This window comes from Taudactylus pleione, unplaced genomic scaffold, assembly GCF_031769625.1.
Source record: "Taudactylus pleione unplaced genomic scaffold, aTauple2 ptg000109l, whole genome shotgun sequence".
Lineage (NCBI taxonomy): Eukaryota > Metazoa > Chordata > Amphibia > Anura > Myobatrachidae > Taudactylus > Taudactylus pleione.
The window spans coordinates 8,498,852-8,522,981 of NW_028284511.1; the positions used below are offsets into that span (position 1 = coordinate 8,498,852).

A 24,130-nucleotide genomic window follows, 5' to 3' on the forward strand; every position below is an offset into this window, starting at 1 on the left:
GACCCCATATACCTCTCCCTGATTGACAGGCAGAGGCGTGGTCAGGACGGGAGCGGGGACGGCCTGCATACCCAGAAATGGGAAGCACGTGTCGACCCCATTTTACGGGAGTGGCAAGGCCAGGATCTCTGTCCATGGATTCCTGGCCTCGCATGCCGACCGGACTGCGTAAGCTGAGGCTTATTCAGCTGGCTGACGCCATCCAACCTCGCAACCTAGTTCAATGCAATACTGTACATATAATATTCTCCCTGTGCTTGCATGGGCTCCTTAGCCTACCCTAGCGTGTAATACCCCTTTTACACCAGAGCTTAAACCCAGGTTATTAAAGGGTTAACCCGGGTTGCTTCTAGGTGTAAAAGGGGCCAGGGTTGGATTCCCGAGTCGAGTGACCCAGCAATCCAACCCAGGTAACTTGCAGGGTTTAACACGAGAACGACCCGTGAAACCCTGCATTGTAAATGGGTAACCCGGGTCATCCGACAGCATGGGGACTTCATCTCCAAGCACCGGGAGAAGTGTTCAGTGTGAACGGCAACGATTCGGGAATAACCCAAATCGGTGCCGTAGTGGGAAAGGGGTATGTCCAGGGTCTGACCAGTTTTGGAAATGTGGACGTCATTCGGACCCGCTCGCTAGATGCGTTCGCTCGCTCGATGTGTATGCAAATTTGGGAAGGCAGGCGATCACAAGGCAAGGCATTAGGACGCCCACTATGACTTGGCGTGCGATCGCTTTGTGTATGCAGACGCCCACCAGCCAGTCTAAAGACACCCACTTGCGCACGTCATCTCCAGGAAGTGTATGCAACCATCGGTACATCGAGTACCATCGGAAGCGAATGCAGAACTTGTGGTTGACTACACCCTACAGCAAGCACTGCGAGCACTTCAGTGTGAAATACAACCAAGTCACGTGTACTATGATGCTGTCTCCTAATTATGCATGCCTCTGAAACGGCGTTAAGACGCTTGGGCACACCTGCGTTCGCACCACCACTCCCCCGTTTTCACCGACCAACCCCTGTCACCACCCACAAATGGTTTTTCCTGTCACTCATTCAGCCAGGCTGTCTATGCGCAGGGCGAATGTTTCCCGATCACTCGGACTGGTTCGCACACGCGCACTGCGATGCGTACGCATGCGCACAATGCAAACATCGGCTGTCTGCGTGCGAATGCTTCCTATCGAGCGGGTCTGAATCAGGTCCTGTGTTCCAAATCTCGGGTCAGACCCTGGACTTAGGTGGGAAAGCAATATTAGTGTGTACTGTACATGTCGTAGGGAATATAGACTGTGAGCTCCACTTGGGCAGGGACTGATGTGAATGGCCAAATATTCTCTGTACAGTGCTGCGGAATCTGTGTGCGCTATATAAATAACTGGTAATAAATAAATATTTTTATGTTTAATCCCCTAAATTAATGCTGACTGAATATGGAATTTTGGGTGTGCAAGCAAGGGTTAAACTTAAGGTAAGGATTTCCTCCCACGTACAGTACTTTAGAAGTCAGGAAGGAAATCAGGTTAATTATAGCTCAAACGGGACTAATTGCCCCAGAGAGGCAGTTTTACATCTGTATGGCACAGTGCCACCAGTCTCTAGGTCTTATCGATTAATCCATAGCCTGCGCTAGTTATTTACATTAAATATTTCCTGAATTAACTTCCTTCCTAAGAAATGTCACCTGACCGTAGACTAGAGGTTTAAAAAGGGAAGTGATAGATCCTTCAGTTTTTGTACCCTGACCTCATCAGTTACTGTCCAACGTCATTCCCTACTATCCACGTGGACATAGAGGGGGAATATATTCCTATGGCGAGCAACACGGGCAACCGCGCCCGAAGCGTGGCGAGCAAACAAGTTTCTTTTTTGGTGGGCTATATGGGCATAGAAACCCACTTCTGCCCTCACTGTACGTCACTTCCAGGTACTAATACTGAAGGGGAAATATACCTTTCCATTTAAAAAGGCTTGAATTGTTTGAGAAATTGTCCATTCTGTGCTGTCCCAGTGCACCTGGTAAGTCAGTTAAATCCTCCCTAGCTACGAAAGATTTAAGCTGAATTATTAAATTTTTTGTTTTATTCCCTTTTACTTTCCATTTGCTTTGTAAGCATTTTTTTTACATTCCACTTTAAGTAATGTTATTGCTCCCTAACAATCCATACCCAGTTTAAAAAGAAATACACCTTTCACACTACAAGAAATAACTGGAAGGGCCAGGTTGAAATAAGCCAGGTCGAACCGCAATTTCAACCCGAGCAGGGTTCACATTCACAGCATAGAAAGAGCTGGCGCTTGGAGAAGATCTCATTTCCAAACGTAGACTCAGTACGTGATGGTGGTGACATCATCGACCCAGCAATAAACCGGGTCAAGCTGCCAGTCTGAAAGGGGTCTCAGCCGGGTTGCACCCGAGATTAACGTGTCAACAAAAACCAGGGTGCGACCCGGCATTACGGTGTGAAAGCGTTATTAGGTTTCTACTGTAAACTTATGACCTGGAGTTGAGGGAAATACTAATTGGCTAGCTATCTAAATACTAACTGGCCAGCTAATTGATGTACAGGTGCACCATTCTGTAATTAAGGGAATGCTCAAAGTGGTCTTATTCCCTAAGTGGGGCAGTTACTATGATTACAAAGTAATCATCAGATAGGCTACATGGTCTATTATAAGCCGGGAAATTGAGCACTTATCGAACAACAAGTGTATCATTAACCCATAAGTGAGGAACTGGAGTGGTCAGGTAACCCTGACATGAACCATGAATATTAAATAAAACAGTAAGGTACCGTGTTTCCCCGATAATAAGACCTACCCCGAAAATAAGCCCTACCCTTACTTTTGAAAAACGGTCCAAAATAAGCCCTACCCCGAAAATAAGTCCTAACAAAAAAATAATAATAATAAAATAATGATAAGTAAAGACTTCTAAAGCAGGACTGAGGCCATGATGGGGATAAAAGCAGGACTGAGGCCATGATGGGGATAAAAGCAGGACTGAGGCCATGATGGGGATAAAAGCAGGACTGAGGCCATGATGGGGATAAAAGCAGGACTGAGGCCATGATGGGGATAAAAGCAGGACTGAGGCCATAATGGGGATAAAACCAGGACTGAGTGCATGACGGGCATAAAAGCAGGACTGAGGCCATGATGGGGATAAAAGCAGGACTGAGGCCATGATGCGGATAAAAGCAGGACTGAGGCCATGATGGGGATAAAAGCAGGACTGAGGCCATGATGGGGATAAAAAAAAGCAGGACTGAGGGCATGATGGGGATAAAAGCAGGACTGAGGGCATGATGGGGATAAAAGCAGGACTGAGGGCATGATGGGGATAAAAGCAGGACTGAGGTCATGATGGAGATAAAAGCAGGACTGAGGTCATGATGGGGATAAAAGCAGGACTGAGGGCATGATGGGGATAAAAGCAGGACTGAGGCCATGATGGGGATAAAAGCAGGACTGAGGGCATGATGGGGATAAAAGCAGGACTGAGGGTATGATGGGGATAAAAGCAGGACTGAGGGCATGATGGGGATAAAAGCAGGACTGAGGCCATGATGGGGATAAAAGCAGGACTGAGGCCATGATGGGGATAAAAGCAGGACTGAGGGCATGATGGGGATAAAAGCAGGACTGAGGCCATGATGGGGATAAAAGCAGGACTGAGGCCATGATGGGGATAAAAGCAGGACTGAGGCCATGATGGGGATAAAAGCAGGACTGAGGGCATAATGGGGATAAAAGCAGGACTGAGGCCATGATGGGGATAAAAGCAGGACTGAGGGCATGATGGGGATAAAAGCAGGACTGAGGTCATGATGGGGATAAAAGCAGGACTGAGGCCATGATGCTGTCAATGTTAATTAAAATAAGCCCTACCCCGAAAATAAGCCCTATGAAGTTTTTTTGACCAAAAAAAAAAATAAGACAGTGTCTTATTATCGGGGAAACACGGTATTACCTATTCACTCCAATATAGAAAGCCACTACTTCTCTGACATGTTTAGGTCAGTATCAATAAGAACTGTACCAATTGGATCAAAAACTGAGGGGGAGATGTATTAACGGCGATATCACCGATGCGGTACATCCCCCCTGACTTCGCGTACATACCGCTGTTCATTACTGCGGTATGTACCAAGGATTTCGCAAAGGACAGCTCTCTCGATGAGAGCTCTCCTTTGCGATGCTGCCGGGCAGAGGGACTTCCGGGTTGAACACCAAGAAGTCCTTCTGCGCATGCGCAGGAGGTCGCAGGCCGTGGGGGGCTCATGGGAGGGATCCAATCGGATCCCTCCCAGCCCCGAGCATCGTGTTAAGAAGCCCATAGGCTTCTATTGGCTAGAAGCCCGTAGGCTTCTACCTGAAAGTGGCGTTACCTAGCAACGCGCTGCATTCTGCTGCTTAATACATACGGGGAATGCAGTAAAAGCCCCGAAAACTGCTTTTTCGGGGGTTTTACCGCATTTTCGCCATTAATACATCTCCCCCTGAGACTGATTTATACCACTTTTCCACTGACCTAAAAATCCCGGGTGTTTGCATGTCAATGTGCATCAACCCGGGATTTTTGTCAGTGGAAAAGCCTCCACCCGGGTCCAGTCACCCGGGAATCCAACCCTGCTAGCGAGCAGGGCTTTTCCAGAGAAGGTGTCATCTCCAAGCACTGGCATTGCACCCGTGTGCAGCGTGAACGGGCCAGATTCGGGAATAACCCGGATCGGCGCCACAGTAGAAAAAGGGGACTGTCCCTGGTTTGGAACTGTGCTCCAAATCTTGGGTCAGACCCGGGGCTTAGGTGGAAAAGCAGTATTGCTGTGACATCACTGCCACTGTGTATGAACAATCCACACTGTGCGTTTTTCCGCAAAGCAAGTCTGTCAAAATCTTAGTCATTGTGCACCTGTTATGTTAGAGAATCTCTATGCTACCACAGCAACATGCTGCAGAGGAAGGAAAGAGTGTCATGTACTTAATTATTAAGTATAAGCAATAGAGTTATTGTTAATTTCTGTACATACCCTGCCAATAACATATACTAGTCAAATATTGGATTTACTTGCACTTTAACATTCTATAATACAATTAATCGACAGAGTCACAGTTACCACAAAGTACAGGAACTCCTGTTATTTTATGCCACATGTAAAAGAGGCATATCACATTACTGAACCACTAGTAAGGTGGTTTACTGGCATGTGGAATGGTTCCCTAAAATGAGTTGCAAGTATGATAATAACTGCACAATAATGTAGCACCATGGGTGTGATGCTACTCATATAATATGTCATGCAATACAAATTATAGAGTTTTGATTCCCAAAATATAGGTGCTCACACTATTATTCTGTGATGTAATAGCCATACTGAGAATGTGAACACTCACAATTATATACAAAGTACATAAAGTGTCTAATAAACAAATAAATAAATGTACAAAGAGTGTCTAATAAATATTACCTCCTTCCCACACACACACAATGATTGTTGATTTAGAACAGTAGGGAGTATATTTACTAAAGTGCGGGTTTTTAGAAGTGGAGATGTTGCCCATAGCAACCAATCACATTCTACTTAACACTTATCTAGCACCTCCTACAAGATAATAGCTAGAATCTGATTAGTTGCTATGGGCAACATCTCCTCTTCTAGAAGCCCGCACTTTAGTAAATATACCCCAGTAGGAAACTAAAATATATCCAAACCAGAGTGAGATTTGCTTTCAAAATTACTTAACTACAGTAGTACTCTTTGTTTGTATCTCATGATCTCATCTCATGAAAAAATCAGACAATTTCTATTCTGAAAATTGAACACAAAATGGCGGTGGCGAATTGCAGTGAGTTATGTTTGAAATTCTTGATCTTGGCTTTAATAGATACAATGGTTTGTAATTCACCCCAAAAATTGGCAGAAAGCTTTCAATTTGACCAAACTGCACTAGATTATATATCCTTTGGTTGTATGACATTGCTGGGCCATTAAATCAAGGTAACGCGGCACCCAGGGCCGCAGCAGGACGAAAACACTTTCTGTGCAACATGTGACGTCATGACTCCACAACGACGGGGCAGGGCCACCAAGACCAAGGGAAAAATGAGGGACCTAATGCTCCAGATGACTAGGGACAAGTTCAACACCTAAGCATCATAAAAATGCTCCAGACGACGACCTTCTAATTGCAAGTTTCTAGGTGCCCTGCATGCCAAATACAGGTGCAAATGAGCAGTAACAATGCCGTCCCTAGGCCCTCCGCGTCAGCACTGATCGTCCACCCCTGGTTACAGCCCTGGCTGTACCGAAGATTTACTTGTAAGCTCTACTATCACTGGGACTCATGTGAATGAATAAACTTTCATTAGAGGGTATAAAAAAGGATACTAATAATAATAATATACAGAAATATATTTTTGGTGTATAAATGTAATTATTAAATGGCATATGACATTATTCTACAAGTACTACATAGAAAAAACTATTAACAAATTAATAAGTGTACAGTACATATTAAACATTTATCTTCTGGTTTCCCTCAGACAGAAAAGAACTCTTACTTACTATTTACACATCTTGATCAATGTAGACATTAGGCTCAAATAATACTGCCTGATAGATCTGTAAAACCTGGCTTGCATGTTGATATGATTAAAAGAGACAATCACTTCTTGACCTTTAGTCACATGAAAAATAAACAAAGGAGCATGCCTAAATACAGGACCGACAGCAGAGTATGGTTTACCCAGCAGGATGTAATCATTGGCATAATAGACCATGCATCTGTTATGGGGCCTCAAGGAATAGGGGCAAAATTCCAACCATATAATTACAATTTAGCCAATACATGGAAGATGCTATTGTGATTTCTGCCATGGTACCAGTGTCATTTCAGCTCCCTGTCTGACAAAGCACGAGAGCGGTTTCAATCCGTTATCTAATTCACTAATTAGCTGTAGGAAATTGAGTAATAACAAAAATATCACTCATTGATAAAGTCTAAGGTCCCCATTTAACAAAGTACCTTAATATCAGCGGCATATTTTGTTTAGTATTGCAGTGATACTAATGAATACGCCAGTGGTATTTAACATTACTTACCTAACCAGCGAGATCCAGCGACGAACTCCTCAGCAGCATCCGCCGCTGTGTTGCTGGCATCATATCATAAATGCACATGTGTGACGCCCATTCTGTGCATGCACATGATACTTCCATCCAGTGGGGACTCTGCAATGCCAGGAAGACTTCGCTGAAGCCAGAAAGGCTGCTGCTGGATCCCCATTGCCGGCATGGGGACTGTATCGCCCTCGCCATCAGATGGCGTAAGTGATACAGGGGTCCATTTACTAAGCAGTGTTAAGAGACAGAGTGAAAAGTGAAAAGGAGCCAGCCAATCAGCTCCCAACTGTCATCTCACAGGCTGTGTTTGAAAAATTAAATTTGGGAGCCAATTGGCTGGTATCTTATCACTTTTTCACTCTGTCTCCTAACACTGCTTAGTAAATAGACCCCACAGTGACAAACAGTGGAATCTTAGTTACCACTGTTTGTTAAATATTGACAGGAGGACATAACCCCTTTAGTGAGTATTAAAAGGGTTATGTCTCGTTATTAAATGGGGCCCTAAGACTTATTCCCCATTTCTCTCTTAAGTCTCAGATCCATGGCGTTTTGCTAGTTCTTAAAATATTTCTAGTAACAACACTAACATAAGTAGTATTTACTGGCATTTTAATTCTTTGAAAATCACTGTAGGCTTCCTGATGTATTTACATGTGGTAAATGCAAAACAAAGTAGTGTTTCTCAAAAAGCAACAATGAGTATTGTAACACTAGTAACAGTGTCATACTCATTTACAAGCAGGGTGTATAAATATACTGTCATATAGACAGTGTCGGTCTGGGGCATGAAGGGCCCACCGGGGGAATGCAGTATACTTATGCCCATACTTAGGGGTGTAGCCAGCCTCCAGATGGGGTGTGGCCAGTCCCCACAGAGGCTTGGCTAACCATTAGAAAGTGTATGGTCTGGGCCCCTGCAATTCAATTAGAGGCGAGGGCTGCGAGGTACCAGCGTTCCAACCATTTGTCTGGCATCTCGCAGCTGCTAACATTTCCCTTCACATTCCATAGAAGTGCTCAGGAAAATGTGAGATGTTGGCCTAGAGTAATTATTGAGTGTGTGCAGCCGCACTTCTTGACCACACATCTTCCTAAGACTGACTATAATAGGGTAGTCAGGCCCTAATGATAAGCAAACCCCGTCCCAATTTGAGGGCTCTGTCTCATTGTGGCGTGGTTGGAAATTGGGAGGTATGTCCCACAGAGCAAAGATGACTGGGTGCTGTGTGTTCCTGCTAATGGTGTATGCAGCATTAAAAGGGTGTGCGGAGGTGGCGAAAGCTGGCTAAGGCCATATCGTGGTATGACCACATCCACTGTCCTATTCATGGGTCTGAAACATTGTGATGTATGGAAACATACCCTACAGATCAGCACTATACAGAAGAAAACAGAACTGAGTAGCTTGCATTCATGGAATGTGAATTGTAATGGTAATGGTAAGATTAATTTAGTCAGGGAAGCTAAAACATGTTTATGTTATTGCAATACTGCCTCTTAGGGGTAAAGTTACTAAGATTCGAGTTTGGTCGAGTTTTTTAGTTTTTAAACTCACTTTGCTTCACCAAAACTCGGGTGAGCTTTCCCTTATCAAACTCGCAAACTTACTAAGAAGTGAGTTTAGCTCAAAGTGAGTTTTTCGATGGTGAAGCAGATCGAGTTTTTTCTTCCAAATTGCGAGTTTAGAGGTGAGTTTAAGGAGAGTTTAGGTGAGATTACTTACCCGAGATTGCAGTGTTTTCTCTCTTCCAAACTCACCCAAGCAAGCACTTTGAACATATCAGTGAGATATGTGTTAGCTGCTTGTGTGTTAAGACTAGGGATGTGCAGGCTCGGATAGGTTCGAGTTTGCACGTTGAGTTCGGATTTTTCCCTCCAAAAAAACGGAACTCAGAAAGAGGCAAAACGTCATCTTGCATGGACGAACATCATCATTCCTGGATATGCAGGCTCGGATAGGTTCGAGTTTGCACGTTGAGTTCGGATTTTTCCCTCCAAAAAAACGGAACTCAGAAAGAGGCAAAACGTCATCTTGCATGGACGAACATCATCATTCCTGGACAGGAATGATGATGTTCGTCCATGCAAGATGACGTTTTGCCTCTTTCTGAGTTCCGTTTTTTTGGAGGGAAAAATCCGAACTCAACGTGCAAACTCGAACCTATCCGAGCCTGCACATCCCTAGTTAAGACCTGTAAAAAACGGGTTAAATAATTTTTGTTTAAAAATGACATAAGGTCACCCCCCTAAAGCTTAACCAGCCTCAGACTTGCCAGCCTGTCCTGGTCCCCAAAATTGCGGGGAACAAAACGAGTATGTTTCCACCGTAAATTAGGTACCAGCACCAGGCTGCAGGGCCAGTCCTGATTTTAATTATAGGGGTAAAAAATTTACGTAGGGGTACCCCTAAAATTAAAGCTAGCACTGGATCCTTTCTAGCGGGGGGCTGATGCCATAGCCAGGGTTGCCCTTTCACCAGGCCCCCCAGCCGCAGCATCAGCCCTGACTACTAGTCAGCCCAAGCCAGGGATCCCCGGGGAGTTGGGGACCCCTCCAATAAAGGGGAACCCTAACCTAGGCTGATAGCACGGGGCTATCCCTGCCACCCCTGGGCGGTGGGAGGCGGGTTGATAGTGTAGGTGTAGTGTTAAACATTGAAGTAACAACATTGTCTTTACAGTAGAACTGCAGGTCCCAGCAAGCCTCCCCCGCATGCTTGTGCTATCATTAGTGCTGGGGCGCCAGCCAATCAGCGGCGGCTTCCATTAGTGTTCGCTCATTGGCTGGGACCCATGTAGAGGAGCGGCTCGCTGGCTAAGCCCACATGGGCCCCAGTCAATGAGCGGCCGCTAATGGAAGCCGCTGCCGATTGGCTGGCACCCCAGCACTATTGATAGTTCAAGGCCGGAGCTGCCATTAGCGATACTGTAACAATATGCTGTAGCGTCTTGTTACAGTGTCTCCGGGGCCCTCTTTGGAATACTGCGGAGAACATCGTGGGACAAAAGGTAAATATTGGATCTTTTTTTCAGGTACAACCATTGGATACTTTACGTTGAGAAGGGGACGTGAACATCTGGGAGCAGGTGAGTATGTATGTGTATGTATGAATGTAATAAAACTTTATTTTCACGGTGTGTGTTGTGTTTTTTTTACACATTTCGCTACAGCTGAACTACAGGTACCAGTGGCCCCTTAATGCCCCGCATGCTGGTACTTGTGGTTCTCCAAATACCAGCATGCAGGGGAGGCTTGCTGGGACCTGTAGTTCCACTGTAATGACAATGTGAATTATTCTAATTTTTACACACTACACCTACACTATCAACCCGCCACCCATCGGCCGGGCTGCCCTGGAAAGGGGGACCTCTTTACTGGAGGGGTCCCCAACTCCTCAGGGATCCCTGGCCTGGGCTGACTAACAGTCAGGGCTGATGCTGCGGATGGGGGGCTCGGTGAAAGGGCTCCTCTGGCTGTGGCATCAGTCCCCCGCTAGAAAGGGTCTGGAGCTGGTTTTAAATATAGGGTGAACCTCACGCAATTTTTTTTAACCCTATATTTAAAACCAGGTCTGCCTGGTGCTGGTTCTTAAATTATTGTGGAACTCTAGTCATTTTGTTCTCCATAATTTTAGGGACCAGGACTGGCTGGCAAGTCTGGGGCTGGTTATGCTTTAGGGGGAATTGGTATGAAATACCGCCGGCCGACAGGAACACAGTGCGACGCAGCGGAAGCCCGACAGCGCTGGAAATCCCGATCGTGGATAGGTAAGTATTTACTAACCTAACCTAACCCCCCTAACCCTACCCATCCTTAGGGGTGCCTAACCCTAACTTCCCCCCCAAGTGCCTAACCCTAATCCCCCCTCTAAGTGCCTAACCCTAACCACCCCCTTCCCCGCTGCCGAAACCTAAGTCCCCCGGGGGGGGGGGTGCCTAACCCTAAGTCCCCCCCAGGGGTGCCTAACCCTAACCCTCCCTCCCCCTAGCCTAACCCTAACCCTCCCGGGGGGGTGCCTAACCCTAAGTCCCCCCCCCGGGAACCCTAAAGCTAACCCTCCCCCCCGCAGCTGTCCGCTCGCGGCGCCCGGCATCCCTACAATCGGGATGCCGGGCGCCGGTCTCCCGGCGTCGGGGAAATGCGGGCGTCTACATCTAGACGCCCGGCATTTCACCCTTGCCGGGAAATGGCAGTCGGGAAGGCGGCTGCCGGTATTTAGGCAGTCGGCTTCCCGATTGCCTCCCGTTTTAGGGTGGGGGGCCCTATGTCATTTTTTTTTTTTATAAAAGCACTTTATATTAGGTATACAGGCAGAAGCATACACAAATCACACTGATCTGTGTATGTTTCTGCCAAACTCACAGCTCCGAAGGTGAGTGTTTAAAACTTCTATTTCATAGTGAGTTTGCTTCAATCTCACACGAGATTGGAAACTCGAATCTTAGTAAATTTGCGAGTTGCATCTTTTTCATCTAAAGTACTTCCTATTTTGGCCGATGGTGAGTTTTTTCGAGTTTGCAATCTCACATGAGTTTTAACAGTGAAAAAAGAGAACTCACTTCCAACTCACTCGAGTTTGTCTTTAATAAATTTGCGAGATGGAAAAAATGCCTAAACTCGACCCTTAGTAAATTTACCCCTTAGTGTATGAAAGTATTAGTACACTGTATTGTAATAACTTAATAAGCTACATAAATGCACTTTCCCGGAGACACGTGATTTAATGAGGTGGACGCAGTGTCAATGTTTGCGCAGTTGAGTGATTTATTTTTTATACTGCACACGCATGAGTCGCACTGCGCATGCGCCAAGTTTCATTACCGACGGCGGCCGCAGTGTGGACGTGGATGCATTGTGATTGACAGACAGGGACCGTTTGTGGGAGATAACAGTGGGTGGCGAGTCAGATGCAGGCATGTCACAACTGTGTTGGAGGCGTGTCTGCAACTGCGAATTAGTAAGCAGTGGTTAAGGCTCCGGCAGCTTACTCCCATAGGGTTGCTCAGAACATCGATGGTGCAACCTGTGGTGCGTCTATGTATGCAGGTGGCTGAATTTGAGGCTCAGTTAGTGGCCGTCTCAATACAATTCCCGACAGCTGTGAAATCTGCATATTTTCGTAGAAACGCTGCATATGGGGTCGCAGCTGCGCATTCACAGGCACAATGGACCTTATTCAGAGGCGGCCGTACGGTCTACGACCGCACGGCCGCCTCGATGTTTTGCCAGTGTGCATGCGCACGAGGGAGCCGGCTCCCTTGTGCGCATGCGTCTCTTTCCAAAGGGGGCGAGCTGTCGATGTTGATTGACAGCTCGCCCCGTTTGGAAGGCGGGCCGGGGGGGTGGCAGCCCAAACGGAGGCGTTCCCATGGGAAAACCTGCCGTTTGGGGGAGGCCCCGCTGACATCACTAGTGATGTCAGTGGAGAGCTTACGGCTCTGACAGAGCCAGAAGCTCTTCGGGGCTTACGACAACTGAGACCCTACCCTAGGGTCTCGTCGGAAGCCCCGATGGTCGCGATGGTCTCTGACCATCGCGACCATCACCCGAGCGGTCGTTAGAGCTGTGGGTGTTAACCCACAGCCTAACGACCGCAACAGAGGCGGGCGGTCAGGATGCAAGTGGCCGCCCAGTTTCTGAGCAACCGCTTGCATCCTCCGACCACCTCTGAATGAAGCCCTATATGAGCACAAAAAATGATGTTATTTGATTAATACTACATGGTTTCTATAGTGGGAAATGTATCAAATCTTGTAAAGAGAGTAGAAGTGCACAAGTTTACCATAACAACCAATCAGCTTTTACCACATATTTTATGGAATGTACTAGATAAATGTTACCTCGAAACCGATTGGATGCTATGGACAACTCCATTTTCCACTTTTAAGAAGGTTTGTTACATGTCTGTTTTGGTAGAGAGGCTGGAACCTCACAGATACAAACTGTATGTTTCAGCCATTTATAGTCCATCCCCACTACTGTGGTGGAAAAGTAGCGTAAACATTTACTGACACACCTCAAGCAGAACAATATGCAGACCCTGAGGCAGAGTGAGTACCTTACCTCAGGTGGTGACTGGATAAAGTACATGCTTTACCAGGGTGTTTGCAGAAGCATTAGGTGTTGCTCAGCAACACTGCAGGGAGGGTCTACAGTATGTTCTTGTTGTGTAAGCCAGGAGTGGTTATAGTATGATCAGAGGTGCAGACTAGGTATGACAGGAATACCACTTCAGGGCACACTATGCTCAGGAACACTCCCAAATTACACTCCATCAAAATACAGAATATTTTGCATTTTTCGGGTCATCTACACTATTTTTTATTGCTGGCTATAGAATTACATAATAAATATACATAATTTTTATAAATAGACAATATTTGCATGTGTTCCAGTAGCAATATGTAGATGTACACACCTCTAGGCATACTTCCAGACACAGATATAACAGAGCATATTATATATGACTATTACATGTAATATAATTCATATTAATTCATGGCTATATTGATTAAAGGAGACTGACAGACAATTGTGGGAGGCAGTAAAAGGCAAATCCATAAAAATATAATACACCAAATAGTGTGACAATATGGAATAAGTGTACCCGGCACCTTTATGCCCCTCGCCATATTTCTGAGAATACAAACAATGATATGGAAACTAGCAATGTGACTGAGGCATGAGGTACAAATTTTAAAGCTGAATTTTATTTCCTCTGACAAAATGGAGACCTTCACTGTGTGCACAGGTTTCAATTCAATTGGCTGTGAAGGGGTCGAGTTCCCATTGCAAAAGCGTAAACTCTAGCAGTGACAGCTGAAAATGCCCCTTTGTGGCTTGATCTTGCCCCGGACTGGCATTTGTTTGTACGCTGATCTATGGGTCTGCGGATAAAAAAGCTGCGAGTTCGGAGCTAACGAAGGTGTGGCATGTAGCCATGCTTACTCGCATATTGAAATGACCCCAAACTGTACACTTACATACCCCTTTCACACTTGCAGCAATAACCTGGGTTATTGCATGTGAATGCGCAGCAACCCTGGTTACTGTGCAGTGTGAAAGGGCTAGGTTGAAATAATCCGGTATTTCAACCCTGGTAAAGAGCAGGGTTGACTCAGGTTCAACCTGGCTCGCTATGCAGTGTGAACGGGTAACCCGGGTCCCAGTCACAAGCATAGAAAGAGCGAGAGCTTGGAGATGATCCCATCTCCAAGCGCTGGCTTAGCACATGATGTTGGTGAGGTAATCGATCTGGTAATAAGCTGGGTCGGACCACCATTCTGAAAGGGATCTCAGCCGGGTTACACTCGGGATGGACGCGTGAACAAAATCCCGGGTATGACCCGGCATTACGATGTGAAAGGCGTAAAAGTCAGTGATAGGTTACCTAATACACATCATGGACCTCACTGGCAGCTCTATAACCTTCAAAAGTAGAGCACATCAACTTTAATCTCAGTATAAGTTAAAACAGTACACATAATCACATGAACAGGCATATATCTGCAATAACATATCATTAGGCTTTTTTACAGCAAATGTTACCAGCTGTAACAAACCGGATAAATAAAGCAGGAAGTGACTGGGGGCTGCAGGTAACAGCCACCTGTTGTCCATCACTGGGGGCTGCAGGTAACAGCCACCTGTTGTCCATCACTGCTGTAAGGGGTGTAGTAGGTATCCCGACAGCGGCAGCCCGACAAGGGGAAGATGCCGATCATCCTAAAGGTAAGTATAAACTAACCTAATTTAACCCCCTAGCACTAACCCTCCTTTAGGGTGTCTAACCCTAACCCCCCCCCCCTGTGCCTAACCCTAATCCCCCCTCTAAGTGCCTAAACCTAACCCCCCCTTCCCCGCAGTATGGACCTAAGTCCCCCGGGGGATGCCTAACCCTAACCTCCCCCCCCGGGGGTGCCTAACCCTAACCCCCCTTCCCCTAGCCTAACCTCCCGGGGGGGTGCCTAACCCTAAGTCCCCCCGGGAGCCCTAAACCTAACCCTCCACCCCCCGTTAGATTGTCGGCTTCCAAACTACATCCCGCTGTAAGGTGTATCAGATATGGGCTATGAGACCAGCACAGTAGGAAGTGCAGAAAAAAGTGAAATAGTTAAACTGATTACTGTCTGTGGGTTACGAAACCCCAACCTGGCACTGCGGCATTAGTGCAGTGACATTAAAATTGTCACACTAACATTCCTCAGCCTCTCTACTCACTGAATATTCAGGGGCTGTTATTAACCAAGCAGGAATTTGAACCTGTTATTCACGTGTGAGGCCTTTTGTGACTGAACCTCTAATTAGCTTTGCCTTCTTAGCATTTGTTTGTGCAATGCATTTTTCTTGCCTATTGTGTTTGTAGGCAGATTGTAAAAGCAAGATCCTACTGATATTTATACAATACAATACAGTGTATATTTACTCTGAGTCTGTATAACTTTCTGATGGTGGATAAGCTACAACAGTATTGATGCTTCGTAGATCTGAAGACTTCTTATGTACTGTACAATAACATTATCAGTACTAGATACTAATATGGGTAAGTATGTACAACACCTGCTACTGAACGAAATTACATATTGGTACAGTGCCTTGCAAAAGTATTCACCCCTCTTGGCTTTTTACCGTTTTTGTTAGATTACAACCTGTAATTTATTTATTTTTTTAATCTGAAGTTTATGTGATAGATCTGCACAAAATAGTCTAATTTGGTGAAGTGAAATGAGAAAAATATATATAAAAAAGAATCTTTATAAATAAAACTCTGAAAATTGGCATGTGCATATGAAATCACCCCCTTTGCTATGAAGCCCCTCAAAAGTTCTGGTGCAACCAATTACCTTCATAAGTCACATAATTAGTTAAATGAAGTCCACCTGTGTGAAATCTAAGTGTCACATGATCTGTCAGTATAAACACACCTTTTCTGAAAGGCCCCAGAGGCTGCAACACCACTAAGCTAGATGCCTCACACCATGAAGACCAAGGAGCTCTCCAAACAAGTCAGGGACAAAGTTGTTGAGAAGTACAATTCTGGGTGGGTTATAAAAAAATATCCAAATCTTTGATGATCCCCGGAGCACCATCAAATCCATCATCATCAAATGGAAAGAACATGGTACCACAACAAACCTGCCAAGAGAGAGCCACCCACCAAAACTCACAGACCGGGCAAGGAGGGCATTAATCAGAGAGGCAGCACAGAGACCAGAGGTCACTATGAAGGAGCTGCAGAGTTCCACAGCAGAGACTGGTGTATCTGTGCATGTGACCACAATAAGCTGTACACTCCATAGAGCTGGGCTTTATGGAAAAGTGGCCAGAAAAAAGCCATTACTTAGTGATAAAAATAAGAAGACACGATTTGAGTGCCAAAAGGCATGTGGGCGACTCCCCAAATGTATGGAGGAAGGTGCTCTGGTCAGATGAGACTAAAATGGAACTTTTCAGCCACTAAGGAAAATGCTATGTCTGGCGCAAACCCAACACATCCCATCACCCCAAGAACACCATCCCCACAGTGAAACATGGTGGTGGCATCATCATGCTGTGGGAATGTTTTTCAGCAGCAGAGACTGGGAAACTGATTCGAGTTGAGGGAAAGATGGTTGGTGCTAAATACAGGGATATTCTTGAGCAAAACCTGTGTCAGTCTGCCTGTGATTTGAGACTGGGACGGAGGTTCACCTTCCAGGAGGACAATGACCCGAAGCATACTGCTAAAGCAACACTCGAGTGGTTTAAGGGGAAACATTTAAATGTTTTGGAATGGCCTAGTCAAAGCCCAGATCTCAATCCAATTGAGAATATGTGGTCAGACTTGAAGATTGCTGTTCACAAGCAGAAACCATCCAACATGAAGGAACTGGAGCAGTTTTGCCTTGAGGAATGGGCAAAAATCCCAGGGGCAAGATGTGGCAAGCTCATAGAGCCTTATCCAAAGCGACTTGCAGCTGTAATTGCCGCAAAAGGTTGCTCGACACAGTACTGACTTTATGGAGGTGAATAGTTATGCACGCTGAAGTTTTCTGTTATGTTGTCCTAAATGTTGTTTGATTCACAATAGAAAAAAAAAACACAACTTCACAGTTGTAGGCATGTTCTGTGAATGAAATGATGCACACTTTCAAACAACACATTTTAATTCCAGTTTGTGAGGCAACAAAACATGAAAAATGCAAAGGGGGGTGAATACTTTTGCAAGGCACTGTATATCTAAACTAGCTAAAAGCCATAGAAAACTTTACTATCACAATAATCAGTTTCTCGAAAAAGTCTTCTGCAAATTTAGGTACATTACACCCCTGCTTCCGTATAATTTCTAAACACAAACTTTTGTTTTTGCTCCTTGTGCTCGAAATAGACTAGCTGAAATCTAACTACCCATCAGAAGGAACCTCGAGAAGAGGTTTTTCAAAATATGAGAATGTGATATATATAAATATATATATATATATATCTATAATTATATATATATATATATATATATATATATATATATTTCTTGTTCCAAAACCAGGCTACTATACGCAGAAGATGATCCACTAGTCATAGTGTTAATGTTGTCTTTGTGATACTCAAATATTGATACATAGCATTTTGGCCATGTGTCCTGATTGGTGTTTTAAGGCCCCCATACACGGTGCGATATAGCAGCCAATCCGACGGATTGGTATGATATCGCTGCAATATCGTACCGTGTGTGTGCATGATATCGGCCAGTCCGTGCTCCCGTGGGGTCGTACATCGCACCTCCAGATCTTACTGCATGTTCACTTGATGTGGGGATGCGATGTATGATCCCATGCAGCGCTATGCGGGTGGGGGAGGGGGGTGCTGGCATATCGGCCACCCGATCGCTCCATGTGTGGGGACCGCCCAATCTGTCGGACGTCGGATCGCAAGTCGCATTGCAAGGTGCAAATTGCACCGTGTATGGGGGCCTTTAGACTATTAAATGGTTTATGACTCATGTTTAACACATCTTATGGCCTGATTCAGTAGTGGATTCTAATCCCGTTGCAACATTGGGCCTAATTCAGACCCGCTCGCGATGTCGATGTTGGCCCAGTGCGCATGCGCACGACGGAGGCGGCATGCGCGTCGCTCCAGGACTCACTACAAAGGGGGCATGCTGTCGGTAGTGAGTGACAGCACGCCCCCTTTGGTGGGCGTGCCGGGGGCGTGGCTGCTCAGATGGAGGCGTTCCCATCACAAGTGATGTCAGTGGGAATGCTCTCGGCTTTGATAGAGCCGAAAGCGCTCCAGAGCTTGCGGCAATGAGACCCTACCACAAGGGTCTCGTCGCAAGCCCGATGGTCGCGATGGTCTTGACCATCGCGACCATCTTCCTGGCTGCTCGCTATAGTTGTGGGTGGTCACCCACAGCTATACGAGCGGCCAGGAGGCCGCTCTAAAAATGAAGAAGGACGGCCCTGATTCAGAGCGAGCGCTCTGTCAGAGCGTCCGGCTCTGAATCAGGGCCATTGTACGCAGCGGTACTGAGAATTCATGCTAATGCTGCAGCCGCTGTAATGTGTACAGAGGCGCCAACTGGCTGCGTCTCTAGTCCGCCGCTTGTGTACAAAGACGCAACATCAATCGCACGCCGGCCGCACCATCAAACTTCTGAGCAACGCTATGGCTGTCGGGACTACAGTTCCGTAGGAACTAAACCTCCAGGACCAGGGAAACTACATACATAGACGCCGTTGCTGGCTGCAACCCGACCACAAAATGCTCACGACACAGTCGCGTTTGACTAGCCACCCCCCATTACCTCCCATACTTACAAATATACTGTATCTGCTATTTAATAAGTACCTACTGTATATAGTGTTATACTGTAAGTAATATGTAGTTGAACTTGTCTCCCTTATTATTTATCGCTGTACCTGATTATGAGCTCAAATAACTTTTCAGAGAGTTCATACAATTGCGACTCAAGTGTCTGTCATTTGTGCTTGAAGGGTTGGTGTTACAATGAACAATGAGGATGGAGACTATCAGCAGCACTAGCCAGCCGCTCCTGATTGGGTGATTGCAGATTGGCTCTATCTAGATGATAATACTTAAATAATTAGTGTGGCTGATATATTATATGATATTGCAGCTGTCTATTTGCATTACTTAATTAGTATTCCATTTGAAATAAAGAAGTAAATGATTCTATCTTAAAAAACAACAACTGATGTTTGCATTTAATTACATTTATTTTATTATTGTTTTTGAACTTAATTAAATTTATATGATAAATGTGACTCAAATTTATTATTAGCTGTCAAGACAGTATTTTTGTTGTATGTCACCCTCCTTCCCATTATTATATTGTACACAAATAAGGTAATGCAAAAGTTGTATTTAGTGCTAACACTGTCAGGCCACATGTCTACACTTTCGCTATGCTAGAACGTTCAGGGCCGTAACTAGGGTAGTGCGACCTGTGCCATGGCACAGGGCACCGCAGGGCAGGGGGCGTTATCTGGACCTGTCAATTTTCCTTTTTATTATCATTCTCACTTGTAGCTTTCTCTTCTTTTATCTCAAGCATCTCCTGGCCTCCCCTATCTCTTCTCTGGCCCTTCCCCATGAGGCCATGGCCCTTTTTCAGGTGCACTATCTAAAAATTGGTGGAGGGGGGGTGCCAATGCTCTCTCTGGCACAGGGCACCAAAAAGTCTAGTTACGGCTCTGAGAACGTTACTCCTGGCATACACCGGATGCTAATATTAGTGATGTGCAGTGAGATACATCCTGTGATACGTCCGACTATGAAAGTAGATGCACTTTTTCATGGATGCGTCATTCCTTTATGCTAATATTACAAATACAGCTGATTACTCCTTTATGACATTTGACAGAACTATTAAAAGGAAATATCCACTTTGGGAGTTTGGAGGAATCTTTCTCCCCCTAGCAATGTCACGAGCCACATTGCGATAAGAAATACTGGGCCTGCTTCAAAGTCGCACGCTGCACGCTAGCAGCCAATGTTTTCAGCACATGTATCTGAGTCGCAGTTGCACTGATTTATGTGGCCATTTTCAGACGGATATTCCGCACCTCCATAGTGTTGGTGCACTGTTCGATGGTACGGCTGATGGTGCATATGAATGAGCACTGTGGAAGATTAGTGCTGTAGCTGGCGGGCGTCTTTGTACGAATTCCATCTGCTGCGGCATTAGCATAAATACGAAGTCACGATATGGCAAAATACACAGTCGTGGCTGCAATTGAGTGCACCACTGAGTCAGGTCCACTAGGAGTTATTCCTCTGACATTGCTACTTAGGTTTTAGACAACTTGATGACAAACATATGTTGACGTTGCAGAAAACAGCCAACCGTACCCTTTGTAACCATTTCTTCAAAGAAGGAAAGGTTAATGGACAATGCATGGATGCCAAGTAAATGTAATTTCAATGGAAAGTCCCCGATTTCAAGGAGTTGTTCCTGGGAAATGTCTCTAAAGGTGCCCACACACATAGCAATCTGCACACGATCAGCCGATGTTTACAACTTGTGTACGATTTCCCTTGAAACTCTCCCTGGCAGCTCTGCACACGATCTCCACACGATCTGCACACAATTTGGTGTCCAATCTTCCAGAGCCGCAACCAGACTTTTTGGTGCCCTGTGCCAGAAAGAGCATTGGTGCCTCCGTCATTTTTCACAGGGACATAATGCACCCAAAAAAGGGGAATGGCCTCATGGGGCAGGGCCAGGGAAGAGATAGGGGAGGCCAGGAGATGCTGGGGATGAAATAAGAGGAAGCTACAAGTGGGAATGATCATAAACAGAAATTTGACAGACCCAAACAGCGCCCCCTGACCTGTGGTGCCCTGTGCGATGGCACCGGCCGCACTACCCTAGCTACGGCCCTGCAATCTTCATACGATCTCTCCTGCATCCAGACTTTCACAGTGCATCGCCTCCTAGATTGTCAGATCTGCCCTACTGCACGGCAGATCTGATGATGTGATGTGCGACCAGCGGGGACGCGCATCGTGATCGTGAGTGGGGACTCACGATTTACTCAGGATTTGGACATATTTTACACGATCTGTCGTTCCAATGTGTCGGAATCGGCCAGATCGGGTAAAATATCGCTATGTGTGCGGCCAGCATAAAAATGTCGCTGCAATGATTGCACATTCCCAGTACTACCATCTATGCATATTCACTTTAAGAGGAAAACATTTTGGAAAAGACATAGGGCCTATTTAAAATCCAAAAATAAGTAAAATACTATCACATAGGAGAAAAGATGGAGCTTGTAGTGCTCCAGGATCCGCAGATGCAGTATCGCATGTAGCATGGGTGAATGTGCTGGTTCAGTGTCCCTGGAAACTACTTTCAGATGGCATAGAGGTATTTGCCCCAAGAACAGCAGAGGACAGTGTACCATCGACCTTTGTGTCAGCCCCAGTATCTAAGGAAGACATAATGGGCCTGATTCAGAGCCGGACGCTCTGACCAGAGCGCTCGCTCTGAATCAGGGCCCTCCTCCATGAAAATGGAGCGGCCTCCTGGCCGCTCGTATAGCTGTGGGTGACCACCCACAGCATATGCGAGCGGCCAAAAAGATGGTCGCGATGGTCTTGCCCCCTTTGGTGCGAGACCCGGAGCGATGGAAAGCCCGTCGCTCCCCGGGTCTCGCGCATGCGCACGACGGAGCTCCCTCCATCGTGCGCATGTGCAGTGGGGAACATCGACCCACTTGCGAGCATACTGCCGCTCGCGAGTGGGTCTGACTCTGAATGACCCCCAATGTCCCTTCTTTGTAAAAATAAAAAGTTTTCTTTCAAAAATGTTTTGTATTGTACGAATATTATATTAAACATTGGAAAAATCTAGCCTTATATACAGTAGTTACAAGAAACCCTTCAAACAACATATAAGAGATGGAGGCCCAATATTTAAATTTTTGGCCAGGATCCACCGATGTTCACAAATTTACCATATTTCATCACAGGCCCCAATTATTTTCTAAATGGGTCACTGAATAAATTGCCTCATTTGCAGCAGTGTCTGCTACAGAAGAATTACTGTATATCATATAACATCTAAAGCTGGGTACACACTATATACGATATGTGTACCCTAGCGATGTGACTGCCGATCCCCCCCCCTCCCGCCGACAGGCCGACATATCGAGTGGCCGGTACACACTAGAAGATCCAGTGTCCGACCACCCGATATGTCGGACCCTCCTGCATCCCACTGTATGGGGTCATCAGTCGCACTGTCAGGTTGATCTGCATGTAGGGCTGACAACCCCATGGGAGCACGCAACAACCGACATAGTGGGTACACACTACACGATTTGGATGATGTGTCGTTCGGATCCTTCGGAATCGGGCATATTGTCAATGTGTACCAGGCTCTACACTTGTTAAATAAATAGGTGATCATAGTTAAAGAAATGTTAATTATCGGAGGCCAGTCACACCCCGATAGTTATCATTCTGATTCGCCTTGAGAGCCAGAGCAACTCAACATTGTGATGATGAATAGACCCCATAATCATGACAGCACCTGCTTTATAAGGCTTCACACCTATGAAAGAGAAGCCTCTAACTTGCAGTTTTCACCTGTTTATTTCCACTTTACATCAATCAGGACTTCCAGTTATTAATGATGTTTACTATTAATTATATTACTATACTGTATGTTTTCTTGCTGTGGTTATAGAGAATGCTAATATGTACATAATGCTTTAGGCATTCTTTTACATTCAATCCCATCTCACTGACTTTATAAAGCCCATATTATGAGAAATACCAAATCATTACACAAAATAAATATTATCAGAATATACGGTTATCACGTATCACCAATTCATAAACATGGATTAGATTTATTACACTATTGTGTGTGCAAGCAAATTTACACATCCTTAGTAGCGCCAGTTTATGTTTAGTGGTGTATGTGCCATGCTCCCCTTCATACATAACACATACCAGGCTAGTGTGGTGCCTTACACTGTACCACTGCTGATGCCAGACTACTGTCACCTTACAGAACATCCAGCCAAAGCCTCCAATAATGACACAACAGAACAGCATGGGGCAGAGGCAGTGCCAAGCTCCCTCTCATATTACACACTGCCCTGCCAAGGGGCCCATTAAGGTACAGAGAAAGGAAGTGACAGCCTCTTCCCCACAATTCCTGTTACAGTTATGTAAAACACAGTTATTTTATAATTCATTATCTGGGACTCTGATCCTTGTCTGTATCCATCTGAGCCTGACAGTATCTTATAATTGTCACATTTTCATCATACAATAATACATGTGATGCATTTTTAGGTTTTACAGTATTCTTATTACTTTGTTATCCTTAATTTTTGTCTGGGACTGTATTACCTTTATACTACTTTGTAAAGATAAACACACTTACAAACACATTCATAAAGATAGATATTGTAGATAGAGATAAAGATTTGTGGTCACTTTTCTTACACTGCACCCACAAAACTGTATTCATCTTTATTCTAGCTGTCTCTCCATGTATAAAAGATGTTACTCAGTCAGGTACTCACCCACCAAACTTGCTTATACGCGTATTTCCTGTGCCTTTAGTACGACTCTAGGTGTAATTCCAGAGGACACAATATAGATGTCACTTGCTGTGCAGGGACTACCCCAGAGCTGACACTTTGTCTAGATGCCACTAAGCTGCTTTTGGTCGTGGTCCGCTGGCAGGTGAATGTCTCACTGTGTACAAATACAGGAGGAGCCAAACCAGAAGGACAGGTCCAGTGATACAGGGAGGGGACACCTGCAGAGCAGCCCGGCCCCAGTGCTAGACACAGGGATGTGTGTGCTCAGTCACTGGCATAAATGTGGCTGCTGTTTGTTTCCACGTTGCTGTGAAATAAATGTCTAGGACAAAGTTTACAGAAATGTGTAATGTTTATTCCAGCCTTGCATTATATAATGGTGATGAGTACATCTGTGCACTTTTTACATTATAACTATAATGACACTGAAT

At 45.4% G+C, this 24,130-nt stretch overlaps 1 protein-coding gene across 1 annotated transcript in view; it reads right to left on the bottom strand.

Moving 5' to 3' along the window:
* Positions 1-23,831, bottom strand: part of EPS8L2 (EPS8 signaling adaptor L2) — a 258,096-nt gene extending 234,265 nt beyond the window's left edge. The window contains exon 1 of the mRNA XM_088471000.1: positions 23,679-23,831. The gene's annotated coding sequence lies outside the window, so the exon portion shown is untranslated. The remainder of the gene's footprint in view (positions 1-23,678) is intronic.
* Between the last annotated feature and the right edge of the window lie 299 nt (positions 23,832-24,130).